A 16,897-nucleotide genomic window follows, 5' to 3' on the forward strand; every position below is an offset into this window, starting at 1 on the left:
TTCAGTCGTGTGTACGGCTGACCGGACAGGTTTCCAGTGGACATTTGTCCAGCCGACCGTTTTGCAGCGGACAAATGTTTCTTAGCATGCTAAGAAACATGTCCGCTGGAAGCCTGTCCGTCAGACATGTTCGGTCGTCTGTACAGACTCACCGTACATGTCCGTTCGGCCGCCATCCCTCGCATGCGTCGAAGTGATTCGATGCATGCGTGGAAGCTTTGAACTTCCAGGGCCGCGCACGTCGTCGCGGCTACGGCGCGGCCACGTCACCGCGGATCGTGTACGTGCGGATTTCTGTCTGATGGTGTGTACAACCATCAGACAGAAATCTCCGGCCGGACATGTCCGCTGAAAATGGTCACCTGTACGAGGCCTTAGAGGAAAGATCTTTCCCATTCCAATCTAGGGTTGGTCTTCCCCAGCTCTTCCTCCCACCTAGCTACAAATGTTGATTGTTTTTCTGTATTTTTTGGAAGGAGATATTGATATATTGTGGATAATATATGGACAGGTCTTTGTTCCTGTACTAATAACCAGAGGCCTCGCATCCACAGGGGCCTCGCGACCACCAAATTTGCCGAATTAAAGAGCTAGAAGTGGGTAGGAATAGCAGTGCCAGGGTGGCTGGAGGAAGGGGTGAGTAGCAGAGCTCCCGCTTCTACTGCACTGGCTGCTCTGTGTCACATTCCCTACTTGTGTGTCCGGCCGGTCACCGGCTCCTCTGTGTCCTTCGATCCATCCCCATGCAGCGCCACTCAGCCCAGAGTCCTCCCCATTCAGAGCTCTGCCCCCTGAGGACAGGGACCCCCTTCATCTCCCCTTGGGACAGGGACCCCCTTCATCTCCCCTTGGGGGAAGGGAGGCACTGAGAAAAAGTGCCCTGACCCCAGCATTGAGAATATGCTGACGCCAGTGCCGAAACAGAGTGCACTGACACCAGCACTTTAAGGCTCTTAATATATGCAATTTATGCAGCTAACTTTTATTGCTTTAATTTTTTCCATTACAGGCGTGAGTGGGGCCTCATGTCTAAGTTACGCCTAAGGCCTCACAAAGCCTAGAGCCGCCTCTGCTAATAACTGCTCAAATTCTGTAAATGGTCTACCCAGTAACCCGTTTTATATTGGTAATTGAATATATGTTCATAGTTGTTAATATTGTATCCACTTATTTCTACATTCTAAGTCCAGGGAGTCCAGCGGGGGCATTTTGCCTTTCACCAGGGTCTGGACCACTCTTGTATCCTCATTTCTATGCCATTTTAAAAAGGCTGAGGCCTTCAATGCTGGTGGAAACTCATGGCTTCCGAACAAAGGTATCATTGGTCCAATCTGAGTGGACCATTTCTCGTTCTTTAATAATGCCTCCCATGCTTTCAATGTACATACCAGCATCAGCATTTCTCTTTTAGGAGGGCATGAATTACGGTTTATCCATGGTAGTGATTTAAGTTTTATTTCAGTGGCGTCCTCCTCTAGTTTCACCTATTGCTTGCTTTTTGCACTATGAAACCAGTCCACAATTCTTAACATTAATACCAAACGGAGTTATAATGAAAAGTCTGGGAATGCCAAACCTCCATTTCTTTTGGCCCTAATCAGTATGTCTCTTTTAATTCAAAGTGTTTTGTGTGCCCATATGAATGATCCGACAGCTCTCGTAGTTGACGCAATAGATTAGTTGGAAAGAATATTGGGATTGTTTGAAATATGTATAAAAGTTTTAGAAGTAGGTCCATTTTTATGATACTAATCCTTCCCATCCAGGAGAAAAACGTTCAGTTGTATTTGTGGAGCAATTTAATTATGTTTTGTATAATCGGTAGATAATTAAATTCTTGAAGCTTAGTTAAATCTTTAGGAATACATGGGGGTAATCCACAAAAGGGATACGCCGGCGTATCTACTGATACGCCGTCGTATCCCTGTTTCTATCTATGGAACTGATCCACAGAATCAGTTTACCATAGATAGGCAGAAGATCCGACATGTGTAATTGAATTACACTGTCGGATCTTAAGGATGCAATTCTAGGCCGGCCGCTAGGTGGCGAGGCCATTGCGGCCGGCCTAGAATATGCAAATGAACACTTACGGCGATCCACAAACGTTCCGACGGGCCCGTCGCGCTAAATCTACGTCGTTTACGTCGAGTTACGCCGCGTAAAAATAGGGCTGAGTCCTATTTGACTAAGCCCTATTAAGTATGGCCGTCGTTCCTGCGTCGAAATTTTCAACTCTACGTCGTTTGCGTAAGATGTTCGTGAATGGCGCTGGACGCCATTTACGTTAAGAAAATGACGTCGAGCGCGCCTAATTCAAATGGGAATCGCCCATTTGTATTAGGAACGCCTTGCGCCGGACGGAGTTAAGTTACACCGCCGCAAAATTCCAGGTAAGTGCTTTGTGGATCGGCACCTAACTTGGGAGATTTGCGGCAGTGTAACTTAACTCTGAAAAGTTAAGTTGCGCTCGGCGGCTGTGGATCTGGCCCACATGTTCCCAAGTATTTGATAGCTACCTTTAGCAATTTGATAGAAAAGTTTATTTAACCTCCCTGGCGGTATGATTATTTCAGATTTTAGGTGCTGAAAGCGGTACCATTAAAAGACTGAAATTTGCTCAGTTGCAGAATTTTCGCTGTCATTACTTTTATTTTTTTATGACGAATTTCCCCACAAATCGCTATCGCTCAATTCTGCAAGTGATTATAATTTATTATCGCTGTTTTCTAGCTGCTCTAAAACCACTTTTGACATAAAGGGACACTTTTGGTTGCTATGGACAATCTACAGTTTACAGGCAGAAAGAACAGTTTTTATTATATAAAAGAACATGCAGAACACTGGGCAGACCACTAGGGACAAGGGGTGTGTATTTTTTACATACAGTACTGTAATCTATAAGATTACAGTATACTGTATGTAATGTGTTTATTTACTTTTTTGAATTTGACGCCGTTCTCCGCCCCAGTGTGTCGTAACGTCGCAGGGAACGGAGATCGGCGGCACACAGGGACACTGTGTGAATCGAGCGAGGACGCCGCTCGCTCACACAGCGGGGATGCATCGCAGGATCCAGGGACAAGGTAAGTAACTTTGTCTGTGGCTGCTGTGAGGCGAGCCCGAGTCTGGATCGGGGATACCGCTTTTGGTAAAGAAATCTTACCCCGAGCCAGACTTGGAAATACCGCCAGGGGGGTTAAAGAAGGTCGATAACCTTGTTTGGTAGTGTGATATTTAAAGCTTCTGATTTGTCATAATTGACTTTAAAGTTGCTCAGCTTTCCGAAATGGTTAAACTCCTGGATTAGGTTTGGTATGGACATTATTGGATTCATTATATATAGCAGCTAATCATCTGCATATACAGACATTTTGTATTCTGTTCCTTTTTATCCTTTGTATATCTGAATTTTTTCGAATAGCTGTAGTCAGATTCTCCATCACCAATACATATAGTAGTGGGGATAGGGGACATCCCTGTCGCGTTCTATGTGATATTATCACCGGGTCCGAAAGATTTCCATTTGTTCGAATTCTAGCTGTTGGATGATAGAATGCCATTATTTTCTCCTTAAGTATTGGACCTATTCCCCACTGCTCTAGGGATTCTTCCATAAAACACCATCCCACCCTGTCCAATGCTTTTTCAGCATCCACAGCCGGTAGACAGGATGGGATGGAGTTCCTCTGGACATATTCTACGAATGTCAAAGTCTTCAGTGTATTGTCCCTTGCCTCTCTCCCCTTTATAAATCCTACTTGATCCAGATGAACATATGTCGGCAAAATTGGGGTGAGTCTGTTAGCTATGATCTTAGAGTACAGTCGAAGCTCTATATCGGTTAAGGAAATCGGGCGATAATTTTCGCATATCGTGTGATCACTTCTGGCTTTGGGATGATTGATATGTATGCTTCTATCCCCTGTGGAACAAACCAGGTTATAAAATGACGCTATCCATAGTTACACAGATATACTGACCAGCATTACAGTCCAATCAATGTCCTAGTTAGAAAGGGGATACATGATTTACATAGAGACTGCTCAGCTTTACAGATAGATTGCATATATATTAATGTATGTGTATGCGTTAAAGTTGGTACTACCATGCAAAGTGAACAGTGAATTGTGTGAATAGAGCACATTGACATTTTTTTTCAGCACATCCCAAACTCAGTATTGAGACATCTCATCTAAAATATCTTAATGCAGGATGTGCATAGAAAAATATCCTTCTGCTTTGCACAATCTTTCTAATGTTATATAGCTCACAGGTAGCCGCACTAAGCAAATCTAGGCTATAAACATTGTTCTGTGTGACCTAAATAAGAAATGGCACAGTTTTCATACATAAAAGACTGGAGGGCGAAAAAGCCCAGATGGTCTTTTTGAGTCTTTTTTGTTTCAATATTATTTATTGAGTTTTCAACAATTTACAGAGAGCAAAATATAAGAACAGAGATAGAACATAATCTCTATGTTATGCTCAAAGTACCATTGTACATAGGAGACCCTACAAGGCCATCATGCAACATATTTAGCATTCATAATGTGCACTAGAAGTAAAAATCAAAGGGATATCTCATCTTTGGACTAGGGCTTAGGGAACAGAATACCTTATATCTTATCTATCTATCTTATATTGAAGGCAACAGGGAGGCAAGAAGGGTACATCAACCAGTTAAGACCAGCAGGCTTATGAAGGGGAGATAGAAAAGTATAGCTGGGGGGAGGGGTAAAGGGAACATGGGAAACAGAAATCCAGAGGGATGTAAAAGATTGTAAATGCAGAATAGGCTGGAATGGGACCATCAGGTAAAGCTTCAGACGAATCTAATCCAGTAAGGGAAAAGTGGATTTCACAAAAAGGAAAAGAGAATGAACATTTTTGTCTGAGAATAGCCTGTTTACCCCAAACATGTTTTAAAGCAGGACTCCAACTGAAAATAAGGTAACAATGAATAGTCAATTTAAAGATTAAACAAAACCATCAGTTGATGAAAATTTACCTTCATTCTAGAGATTTCTCCCACAACACTGCCACTAAATGTCCTCAGACCAGCATCATTCAGCCTTCCTTTCACTGAGCTCAAATTACACACAGATCCCATTCAAAGGTCCCCCAAAATACGTATTTTAATTTGCCAGCAATTAAAACTGTATATTTTTTTGTTTCATAAATGTCATATTTGCTTAAAGTGGATGTAAACCCTCCATACTGAACACCCAGTGAAGTGAACAGCCTCAGATGATACACAGGGAGGAACCAAATCTCCCTACATAGGTTTTAGATGTATATCTGCTGTCTTCACATTTATATACGGTTCAGAAAGTTCAGATCCTGTTAGATTTTCTCTTCCTGTTTAACACAGATGTGATGTCTGGGCATACAGCCAAGATAGCTAACATTGCTGATTGGAGGAAAGGTACACCCCCCCTCTCATCATAGGCAGAGACTCTCAGAGGTGTTTTGTAATAGGGTCAGCTCCCTGCTAATCTATATTAGCAACCTCCCCGACAGAAATGTCAGGCTGCTTTTATCTAAAGTGTCAGATAATTTGTCAGGAGTTATCAGGCTCATAGCAGAGAAACAGTTCAGGAGAGAGCTATGGGACTTAACTTTTTGAAGGGAGATAACAAAATACTGCAGATATAAGTGCCCAGTTTAAATTTCATAAATTGGGTTTACCTCCACTTTAAGCTTGTTTTACTGCAAGAATGAAAAAATAAAATAAAATTGTGTAGAATGCCCCCTACCTCCAAAATGCAAGCCAAACTCTTTTGGGAAAGTGGGGACGACAAGCGTTTGCGCCCCCCCCTCCTCCTGAACCATGCTGGGCCATATGTCCTCAACATGGGGGTTCCTTATTACGGAAGGACCCTGGTAAAAGCACCTTGTCTCCATATTGATAAGAACAAGGACCTCTTCCCCACATCCCTGGCCAGTAGTTATGACTGTCTGTGCGCAAGAGGCTTATCGGAATCTGGAAGCCCCCTTTAAATATAAGGAGGCCCAAGGACACTGGCCCTCTGTCCTATTGAATGAGTAAGGAGTACATAGTACCCTTACTCATTCACAAAACAAAAAAATGTAACCAAGAAAAAAAGACCCCAAAAACAAATCCCCCAAAAGTCCCTCACTGTACATCTGTTGTCAATCATGAAGCCCACTGCCCGCTGACTCACTAAAAAAGAAAATAAACACCCCTGCACACAACAAATCCTGATCCTACTTATAGCAGAATGAAACCCACCAAGCTGTTATAAGTTATATAAGGGAAGGAGAGGGGATGGTGGTGACATCATTGACCAAATTTAGCCATGGCCATTATTGATCGGTGTCATAGATATGTATTTGGACATTGCTGTCACTGCTGTCCCTGCCATTTTGCTTATGTGGCAGGGATTCCTGGTGACATCAGCGGTTCCTAAAGACACAATGGGGTTGATTTACTAAAACTGGAGAGTGCAAAATCTGGTGCAGCTCTACATAGAAACCAATCAGCTTCCAGGTTTTATTGTCAAAGCATAATTGAACAAGCTGAAGTTAGAAGCTGATTGGCTACCATGCACTAGATTTTGCACACACCAGTTTTAGTAAATCGACCCCGATGGGTGAAAGCACCTGAGCACACTTAGCTGGTAACATAAGGGTATATATAAAAAAATAAGAAATTTTTTATTTCTTTTCTTTATTTTTTAGGGTTTGATTTAAAGAGTAAAAACCTAACTACATTAGGAATGTTTTATTGGGAATGTCTTGTGAAATCGGTACTGTAGATTTCTTTCATTTGCTTGCTATGAAGTTGCTATGGAAAGTGATATACGGAAATTTGGATCACACATTCCCTAACACCTTGGGAACTGTGAGAAGTACATATACTGTACATCTGTCTGGGGTGTGGAAAGTGAACAGCTTGGGAACTGGCAAACATCTCAGAATTAAAAATGCAAATTGCAAGTGTTCTGGAAAGTACACAGTAACAGCTGTATACAAGCCGTGTAATGCTTTTATCACTGCGCTCTGTCACATGCTACAAATTTACTGGTTGTTTTACACTTCAGAGATGCTATTTCAAAATATTCTGTTAGAACTTCCATGAGGAATGACATAACATACGTAGGGGCATCTCCAGGACTTTTCCAGTGAAAAGGTAAGTAAATGCTAAACATGAATAATTTTTAATGTAACTTTTTTTATTTTTTTGAACTATGTATAACATTCAGTGTCAACCTATGCTAGAAAAAAAAACAAACAAACAACAACTTGTGTGCAATTCATATATCCCTATTTCTGCTTATCAAATGTTGTATAGTATGCTGAATCAGTACTTTTGAATATGTGGATTTATCTCTGGAATAGAAGAATAATGTGCAGCAGTTATATTCAGGAGTACTTCCAGGGTGCAGACCTTGGCAACCACCCCTGGTCAAAAAGTCTAGAGTGAAAAAGTCTACCAATTTTTTTGGGGTTAACTATTTGATATGATAAAACTTTGTCAGTAATTGTGAAATATACAGTATATATCTATCTATATATATATATAGATCTCTCTCTCTCTCTATATATAAATATAGAGATCTCTCTCTCTCTCTCTATAATATCTATATATATATATATATATATATATCTATATCTATATATATCTATATATATATATCTATATCTATATGTATATATATATATATATATATATATATATATATATATATATATATATATATATATATATATATATATATATATATATATATAGAGAGATATATAGAGAGATATATATCTACATATATTTGTGATGAGCCAGATTCAACTGATATTGGCAGTGGTGAGCTATGCACAAGACATGAACACCCAGGAACAGTCTAAACAGGTTTGTCCTGCACTTTTATTCAGCAAGGCTGCAACAAAAAAAAGAAAAAAACACAATTCCAATACAGAAGTGCGCTGTACAGCAAATCTATAGCATAATGCAAACAAAACATATGCTTGTCCGAGCAACTAACACAACTCAAGTCAGTTCCTGAGTAATGCTCAGCACTTAGGGGCAGATCCACAAAGAAGTTACGCTGGCGTATCTATTGATACGCCGCGTAACTTCTAGTTTGCTCCGGCGTATCTTTGTTTTGTATCCACAAAACAAGATACGCCTGAAGCTGTGCTAGATCCGACTGGCGTACGTCTTAGTACGCCGTCGGATCTAAGGTGCATATTTCCGCTGACCGCTAGGTGGCGTTTCCGTTGATTTCCGTGTCGAGTATGAAAATTAGCTAGATACGGCGATCCACGAATGTACGTCGTATCAATAGATACGGCCAGCGCATTTTTTTACATTATTTCCGTAAGGCTTTTTTCGGCGTATAGTTACCCCTGCTATATGAGGCGTATCCTAAGTTAAGTATGGCCGTCGTTCCCGCATCAAATTTTTTACATCGTTTGCGTAAGTCGTTCGCGAATAGGGCTTTGCAAACGACGGCGAACGACGGACGGCGCATGCACCGTTCAAAAAAAGGTAATTTACGTCGGGTCAAGACGTATTTACATAAAACACGCCCCCATCACATCCATTTGAATTGCGCGTCCTTACGCCGCCAAAGTTACACTACGCCGCCGTAACTTATGGCGCAAATTCTTTGAGGATAAGAAATATACGCTGAAAGTTACGGCTGCGTAGTGTATCAGAGATACGCTGCGCCGGACGCAACAATGCGCCAGGCTACGTGGATCTGGCCCTTAGTCTTTTCACCCAGGAACAGAGCTGGCAGAAAGAGGAAAAGCCCTGGGCATAAGTCAGCTCACATATATAAAAGCATGTGGACAACTGAGACTAATAACGAGGTCTGGCTACCAATAGGTAAGATATGGACCTAGAACTGAAGGCTCTATCCCACCTCTACAAAGACTCCAGGCTCCAGGTCCCATAGCAGAACCTTCTAAGATTCCGAAAAAACAAAAAGCTTGTTGTCTCTATATCAAACCCAGGGTCCCTCAACGTGTGTAGGTGAGATACCTAGGTGATACATGTACGCACACCGTCCACAATCCTGCCAATCATTGTCTCACACAGTGTAACAAACAATTGCTAAAAGCAAAGTGAACTATATATAACAGTTTGCTAAAATCTATATTGAATTTTTTTTAGTTCAGGAAAATGAATTGTCATTGGTCTTCTATTTGCTTTTGTTTGGTGTTGATTATTGCTACAGTTACTATAGAAACTGGTGTAATAGCAGAACCTCCCTATATTTACTATAACTTCTAGCATACTGTATGCCACTTTTAACTGTTTTGGCAATTCAATAAAAAATTGTATCAGCACATGTAAAGATCGATATGTTTTGCTTAAACTAGATTAGCTAAAGTATCAACAACTTGTGTAATAGTTTTAGAAGGAAAGATATGCTTCAGACCACTTCAGACCACTTCAGACCACTTTCCACCTGGGCTCATTCTGACATTTATAACATACATGGAAATATCTGTATATTTGTGCTAGAAAATTACTTAGAACCCCCAAACAATATATATTTTCTGAAAGCTAAGTTGCTGGAGAATAAAACGGTGGGTGTTGCAATTGTTTATGTTATACGATTTTTAAACAGTAAATTGTCAAATGCAAATGTTCAGGAAAAAATACACTTTAATGATTTTTAGTGCTCATAAACACAATTTAATACCCAAAGAAGTAACATATAAATATTTGGGTAAAATTCAAAAGATGATGTTACACCAAAAAAAAAAAAAAATAGATACCTAATATGTAATGCTTTAAAATTGCATATGCCCATGTAACAGCGACAAACTACAGTACCTAAAAATCACCATAGGCGACGCTTTAAAAGCACTAGAATGCTCTCACACTGACTTTCGTGATACCTCAAATGTGTGATCTGATCACCGTTTACATATGAGACCTAAGTGCTCATTTGTACTTTAAAATATTTTGTTTTATTTTTATATTTATTTTATTTAAATGTATTTTTTATTAAACTGTACCTTTATTTATTTTTAATTAAACTTTTTGCAACCACAAGGGATGAACAACCTCCTGTTATAGCATGGTCCATGACAGGTCCTCTTTATAGACCCCAGTTCTCTCCTCTGCCTTACAAAGCAACCGATCAAACTGAGATTGGCTTGATTGGCTACTTTACAAACTGGTAATTGGATTGTAAACAAATGAAATCAGAAGTGACAAAATCAAACCATAACAAAGTGACATCACAGAAGAGACGATGGAACTTTTTTTTCTTTCCACTCTTCACAGTGCATACCGGCATAGCTCCCAACTGTCCTGGATTTCGAGGGACTGTCCCTGATGAGGAACAATGTCCCTCTGTCCCTCATTCCTCATCATTTGTCCCTCATTTTGGTCTGATATATATAATTGTATATAAAATTCACTTGTATTCTTTCAAAAAGTGTTTTCCAGCACTAAACCTTTCATCTGATTTCTAAATTGCTGCATTTGTAAATTCCAAAAGCCAATACAAAGGAATAGTCGTGGTAAAAAAAGCACTTTTGGGTTTAAGCAATCTTATTTTTTTTGTACAATTCTCCTTTAAAGGGGCGTGGCACGGGGTGTGTCCTGCATACTTTTGCTGATAGGTGTCATTCATTCCCATCTCAAAAAGTTGGGGGTTATGCATCCTGGTAGTGTAAGACATCCCAGTAAAGGCGGTGGTGGGAGGGGGGACCCCTATCTTCCACCTTTAAAATTGATTGGGTGGTTGTTTAGGCACTCAGATCACTTTTACAAGAAAGAGAATCATGTAAATGTTGGATGTGGCAGCTGCAGCCATGACCCAGATATCACCACCAGCTCACCAGGAAGTTTTCATATGTACGGCTGAATGGTGGTGGTTAACAGAATGATTTTCTGGCAACAGTAGTTCTATTATAATAAAGCTCCAAACTGCAGTGACCCACATGTAGCTTTTCTTAGAGAAAAAGCAAAAAAGATAACAAAAAGTGCAAAATAACAGAGGGAAACAAATGGAATCAGCAAGAGTGATGTGTACTTAATTAATTTTATGAATGATATTTGTCAAAACCTGCAGTTGCAATCTTCCATACAAATTAATTATTTTCAGACTACACAAAACTGTTGTGCTTTTGCATTGTGAAGAATGGAATATAGTAACATTACTGCAGAACTTCAGCCCAAATAAAGGAAAAATAAATAGTCCATTAAAAGATACAATTAAAAAAAGCAATGTATTTTCTTTATCACCACTAGATGTCCTCAGTCTGACAACCAGCATCATTCAAGCCTCGTCTCTATGACCAGGCTGTCTTGGAGCCACCCCAGCCGGTGACCGGAGAGTGCAAGGAGCAGAAGCACAGTAATGAGTTTATCTCTCTATGACTCTGCTTTCTCCTCCTTTTCTTGTCAGCATAAGCTCCTTGAACTCCAGTCTTGCCATTGATGGACTGCGGACAGGTGATTCAGGGTTTGCTCACATACTGCCGCTCCTCTGAAAGGGCATTTAATGAGCAGTAAGGTGGTGATGTCACCTGCTCAATACCTGTTTTAATTTCAAAATGAAGGTGTGCGCAGTCTATTGCATTAGGGTATGCATCCCACAACTCAAACACATGCGTGTGGGTATGTGTGTGTATATATATATATATATATATATATATATATATATATATATATATATATATATTCAGACACACACACTCTTGTAAAGAGTTTACATTTTATGGCAGAATTTGACAGAGGGGGAGAGAGAGGGAGTGAGAAGAAGGGGGGAGAGAGAGGAGGGGGAGAGAAAAAGAAGGGGAGAGAGAGGGGTGAGAGAGTTGGATGAGAGAGAGGGGTGAGAAAGATGGGGGGTCAGAGAAAGATAGAGGAGGTGAGAGAGTGGTGTGAGAGATAGAGGGGTGAGAGAGAGAGAGGGTGAGGGGAGGTAAGAGAGAGGGGAGTGAGGGGGTGAGAGAGAGAGAGAGAGAGAGAGGGTGAGGGGAGGTAAGAGAGAGAGGGGTAAGGGGGTGAGAGAGTGGGTGAGAGGGGTAAGAGAGGGGGGTAAGAGAGAGGGGCGGGTAAGGGGGGTAAGAGAGAGAGAGAGGATGGGGTAAGAGAGATATGGATTACCTGCAGATATGGATTACTCTGGATATGTAGTGCGTGACAGGGCACAGTGGGCCCCCCTTCCCTTGGGTCCCATTTGCCCTGCACACTTCTGTACACCGGTTAATACACTGGATGGCACTAGTGCATGGGGGGGATTAGGGTGTGCCCAGGCACACCTGGCATCCCCCCCTGCGCACGCCTATGCCCACCACACTGCAACTGTTGCACATGGTTGCAGGGCAGTTGTGGTGCGGCTTCATACACTTGAATCCTTCAAGCAACATGCCATTGAATTTTAGCCACAGCTGCAAAGGCATTGTGGTACCAACATTTGTGTAGCCCTGAATGACTACATGCCCTACTTTAGGTGGGTGGATCTGGGGCTGTAAAACCCTGGCTCGACTGTCTGCTTTTACCACCGCTTGTGTGAATGAGCCCTCAAGGTCAAATGCAACTACCTACACGGCTTGCAATAAAAAAAAAATACATTCAGTGACATATTCACAATTTTAGAGCTGTGCTAATTTGTGTTTTTTATATCTGCCTAGAGGTACGCTTTTAACTAAAAGCATAATTAATCCTATACTATAATAAAGTCCAAATTAAAGTGGACTTTTTGCAAAATTGCAAAAGTCTGCTACTGTTAAAACCTACTGAAATTTGTGATTATAAACTATGTGTGGTCCTTTAAGTCATAGCAGAAAGCATTGGGCCCCATGGGGGTCATGATATAGGCCTGCTGACATCACTGCATTGGGAATGTTACTGCCTGCTGTGTACAGCACACTGATATTATTACACATTTATGTACCAGTGTTGCATTCTCTGAAGAAGATGCTCTATTAATGATACACTTTAGCTATATGACTGTGCTTCCCCTGTAACATTTTTGGCAGGGCTTTGCCAGTGCTCAAATCCTCCGTAAACTAATTGTCAGCGTTTAGAGTCTTCCATTGCTGTTTCCCACCTGCAAGCAGTCAGATTTGGCAAAGGCCATACCATGTAAACCACACCTGTATTAAAGTGATTGGAAATATATATTTTTTTATTTTTTTAAATAACAAACATGTCTTACTTACGCGCTTTATGCAATGATTTTGCGCAGAACAACCCTGATCCTCCTCTTCTGGTGTCCCTCACCGGCCCTCCTGGCTCCTCCTCCCTTCCTAGTGCCTCCATAACAAGCAGCTTGCAGACGCGCAGGCTCGATCCTGAGCCAGGCTGTGTGTGTCTGTTGATACACAAAGCACAGCTTAGCCTCACCTCCCACTCCCTCCTCACTGGGTTTGATTTACAGCAGCAGGAGCCAATGGCTCCCACTGCTGCATCCATGTCCAGTAAGGAGAGAGAAAGACAGTGCTGTTGCTCTCGGACACGATGCTGAATTGAGATTGGGCTCAAGTAAGTATTTAGGGGTGCTGGGAGGAACTGATTACAGAAGAGTTTTTAACTCAAGGCCCCTTTCACACTGGCTTTGCGATCAGGTTCGACTGTCAGTTATTCAGGCAGACCTGATCAGAGCCTCCATTTACTCCTATGGGACAGCGGATGTCAGTGGTGACATGTCCGCTGAGACCTGCTGCTATCCGATCCAATCCTGTCCGTGAAATCCAGACGGATGGAGACCCTTTTTTCCATCTGTCTGGCGGATGGGATCGGATGGGGTTGGATGAAAATGGAGAGGCAATCCATTTTCATCCGATCTCCCCATAGAGGAGAGCGGGGCTCTGACAGGTCCATCTCTGCATAGCGAGCAGAGACGGACCTGTCACCTGCCTGCTCTGCAGGGATCTACAGATCGATCTCCCACTGAGCAAAGTGGAGTCCACCTCACCGCCAGTGTGAAAGAACCCTAAAGTGGAACTTTAGTCAGAAAATTAAGTCCTGCTAGATAATTTCAGGCTGGGCCCGTTTTGCAGGTATAGCTATGTAAAAAAATCTAAATAAGTGTCTATACTGTTTAAATCCAGCACCAGTAATACACTGTCTGAAAAAACAAAAAATTGTGTGCCAGGAACTCACCAAAGTCTAAACACTGTAATGTCGCGTACACACGCTCGGAATTTTCAAAAAAAAAATGTTCGTTGGGAGCTTGTTGTCGGAAATTCCGACCGAGTGTAGGCTCCATCGGACATTTGCTGTTGGAATGTCCGACAACAAAAATTTGAGAGCTGGTTCTCACATTTTCCAACAACAAAATACGTTCTCGGAAATTCCAATGTGTAGACAATTCTGACGCACAAAATTCCACGCATGCTCTGAATCAAGTACGAGACGGAAGCGCTCGGTCTGGTAAAACTAGCGTTCGTAATGGAGATAGCACATTTGTCACGCTGTAACGGACTGAAAAGAACGAGGCTGAAAATCGCGATTCGTCTCTCACCAAACTTCTACTAACACGACTGGTATTGAACTTCCCTTTTAATAGTGCCGTTGTATGTGTTGTACCTGACAGCGTTCTTGGCGTTCGGAATTTCCGACAACATGTGTGCGACTGTGTGTATGCAAGACAAGTTTGAGCCAACATCTGTCGGGAAAAAATCCACGGTTTTATTGTCGGAATGTCCGTTCGTCTGTACCATAGGCATGCACACAGGGTGTGCCAGGTGTGCCCAGGCACACCCTAATCACCATGTGCAGCACAGATTCCCTCTACTGCCCTGGCTCCCATCTTTCCCCACCGCAATGTTGCCAACTTCCCTCTACTATCGGCTGTTGCTACTGGGATGTTTTAGGAGTGGGGGAGGGGCCAGTAAACATGTAATTTACTGGCCCCTTCCCTTTCTGAATGAACACCGTGAGTGATCGGTAGTGTGTGTTTGGGCATTGGGGTGCACACCCTAATGCTATAGGCTGCGCAAAACACCTATGGTCTGTACGCAGCATAAGGCTCAATGTATGAGCATGTGCAGCATCCCAAATGTTTGCTGACCCACCTGTATACTGTAGGTGCGGTACAAGTAACTCATGAAAGCATATATAAAAAATTGTGGGGTTAACTCCCCCAAAAAGCAAGTCACAGGAGGACCATGCAGCTTAAAAATGTTTTTTTTATTACAAATATATTAAAAACAAAGACTTGGTAAAATTACCCACCACCGTCACCCAACCTTAATTAAAAAAATATTTTACCAAGTCTTTGTTTTGTATATATTTATAATAAAAACCCCATGTTTAAGCTGCATGGTCCTTTTGTGACTTTCTTTTTGGGGGGCTTTACCCCACTTTTTTTTCAGTACACTGTCTCACCCTGCTTTGCGCATGCTCAGTTGCTTTCTATTTTTAGGCATTTTTAGGTACTGCAGAATCTGTAGAGGCCGATCTGCTGACAGCCTAAAAGCAGAATTTAACCTTCCTACCCTTTACAACCAAGGAAGCTGCTTCTGTTTTATCTGAAACTGCCATGATGCTGCTCATGTGATAAGTTATGACATCAGCTATTTAACCACTTGCTTACTGGGCACATATACCCCCTTCCTGCCCAGGCAAAATTTCAGCTTTCAGCACTGCGTCGCTTTAAATTAAAATAGCGCAATCGTGCGACGTGCCTCCCAAACAAAATTTAAGTAATTTTTTTCCCACAAATAGAGATTTCTTTTGGTGGTATTTGATCACCTCTGCGTTTTTTTTTTGTGCTATAAACAAAAAAAGAGCATCAATTTTGAAAAAAAAAACCACAATATTTTTTACTTTTTGCTATAATAAATATCCAATTTTGAAAAAAAAAAAACTTTTTTTTTTCTCAGTTTAGGCCGATACGTATTCTACATATTTTTGGTAAAAAAAATAAAAAAATCGCAATAAGCGTACAGTGATTGGTTTGCGCAAAAGTTATAGTGGCTACAAAATAGGGGATAGAATTCTGAATTTTTTTTTACTAGTAATACGGCGATCTGCGAACTTTGTCAGGACTACGATATTGCGGCGGACACATCGGACACTTTTGACACATTTTTGGTACCATTCACATTAATACAGCGAACAGTGCTATAAAAATGCATTGATTACTGTATAAATGTGACTGACAGGGAATGGGTTAACACTAGGGGGCGAGGAAGGGGTTAAATGTGTATCCTGGGAGTGATTCTTACAAGCGACACAGCATCTGTTTCCTCTCCCTGACAGGCACGCGCATCGGCATCTTGGGTGGCCGGAGGACGTCAAAAGACGTCCTCCCGGATTTATAGAGCCACCTGGAGGCTGTCTTTTGACTATGGCCCAGGTCTAAAGTAGTTAACCTTCTTAGCGGTAATCCCAAGTGTGGCTTGGGGTGAATTTTCACTACCAAAAGCGGTAACCCCGAGCCACACTGAGGATCGCATTGCAGGATCCAGGCAAAGTTACTTACCTTGTCCCCTGGATCCTGCGATGTCTCCCCACTGTGTGTGTGAGCTGTCTCCTCCTCCGCTCAATTCACAGTGCCTGAGTGCCGAGCCCCGTTCTCTGCGAGCGTTGCGACGCACGGGGCGGAGAACGACGCCAAATTAAAAAAATTCAAAACACACACTACATACAGAACACAGTAATCTTACAGATTACAGTACTATATCAAATAAATACACACCACCTTTGTCCCTAGTGGTCTGCGCAGTGTTCTGCATGCACTTTTATATTATAAATACATTTTTTTCTGCCTGGAAACTGGAGATTGTCCATAGCAACCAAAAATTTTAATCACTTGCAGAATTGAGCGATAGTGATTTATAGACATAAAAATTTGAAAATGTTATAATAAAAAAAAAATTGAAAATTTGAAATATTGAAAAATTAGAATTGAAAAATAAAAAATTTGAAAATGTAACCCGCCTGGGACTTTCG

At 41.6% G+C, this 16,897-nt stretch overlaps 1 protein-coding gene across 1 annotated transcript in view; it reads left to right on the forward strand.

Moving 5' to 3' along the window:
• The first annotated feature begins 7,017 nt into the window (after positions 1-7,017).
• CMKLR1 (chemerin chemokine-like receptor 1) overlaps positions 7,018-16,897 on the forward strand; it is a 160,789-nt gene continuing 150,909 nt past the window's right edge. Inside the window, exon 1 of the mRNA XM_040346034.1 lies at positions 7,018-7,156. The gene's annotated coding sequence lies outside the window, so the exon portion shown is untranslated. The remainder of the gene's footprint in view (positions 7,157-16,897) is intronic.

The sequence above is a fragment of the Rana temporaria genome, chromosome 1, assembly GCF_905171775.1.
Source record: "Rana temporaria chromosome 1, aRanTem1.1, whole genome shotgun sequence".
Lineage (NCBI taxonomy): Eukaryota > Metazoa > Chordata > Amphibia > Anura > Ranidae > Rana > Rana temporaria.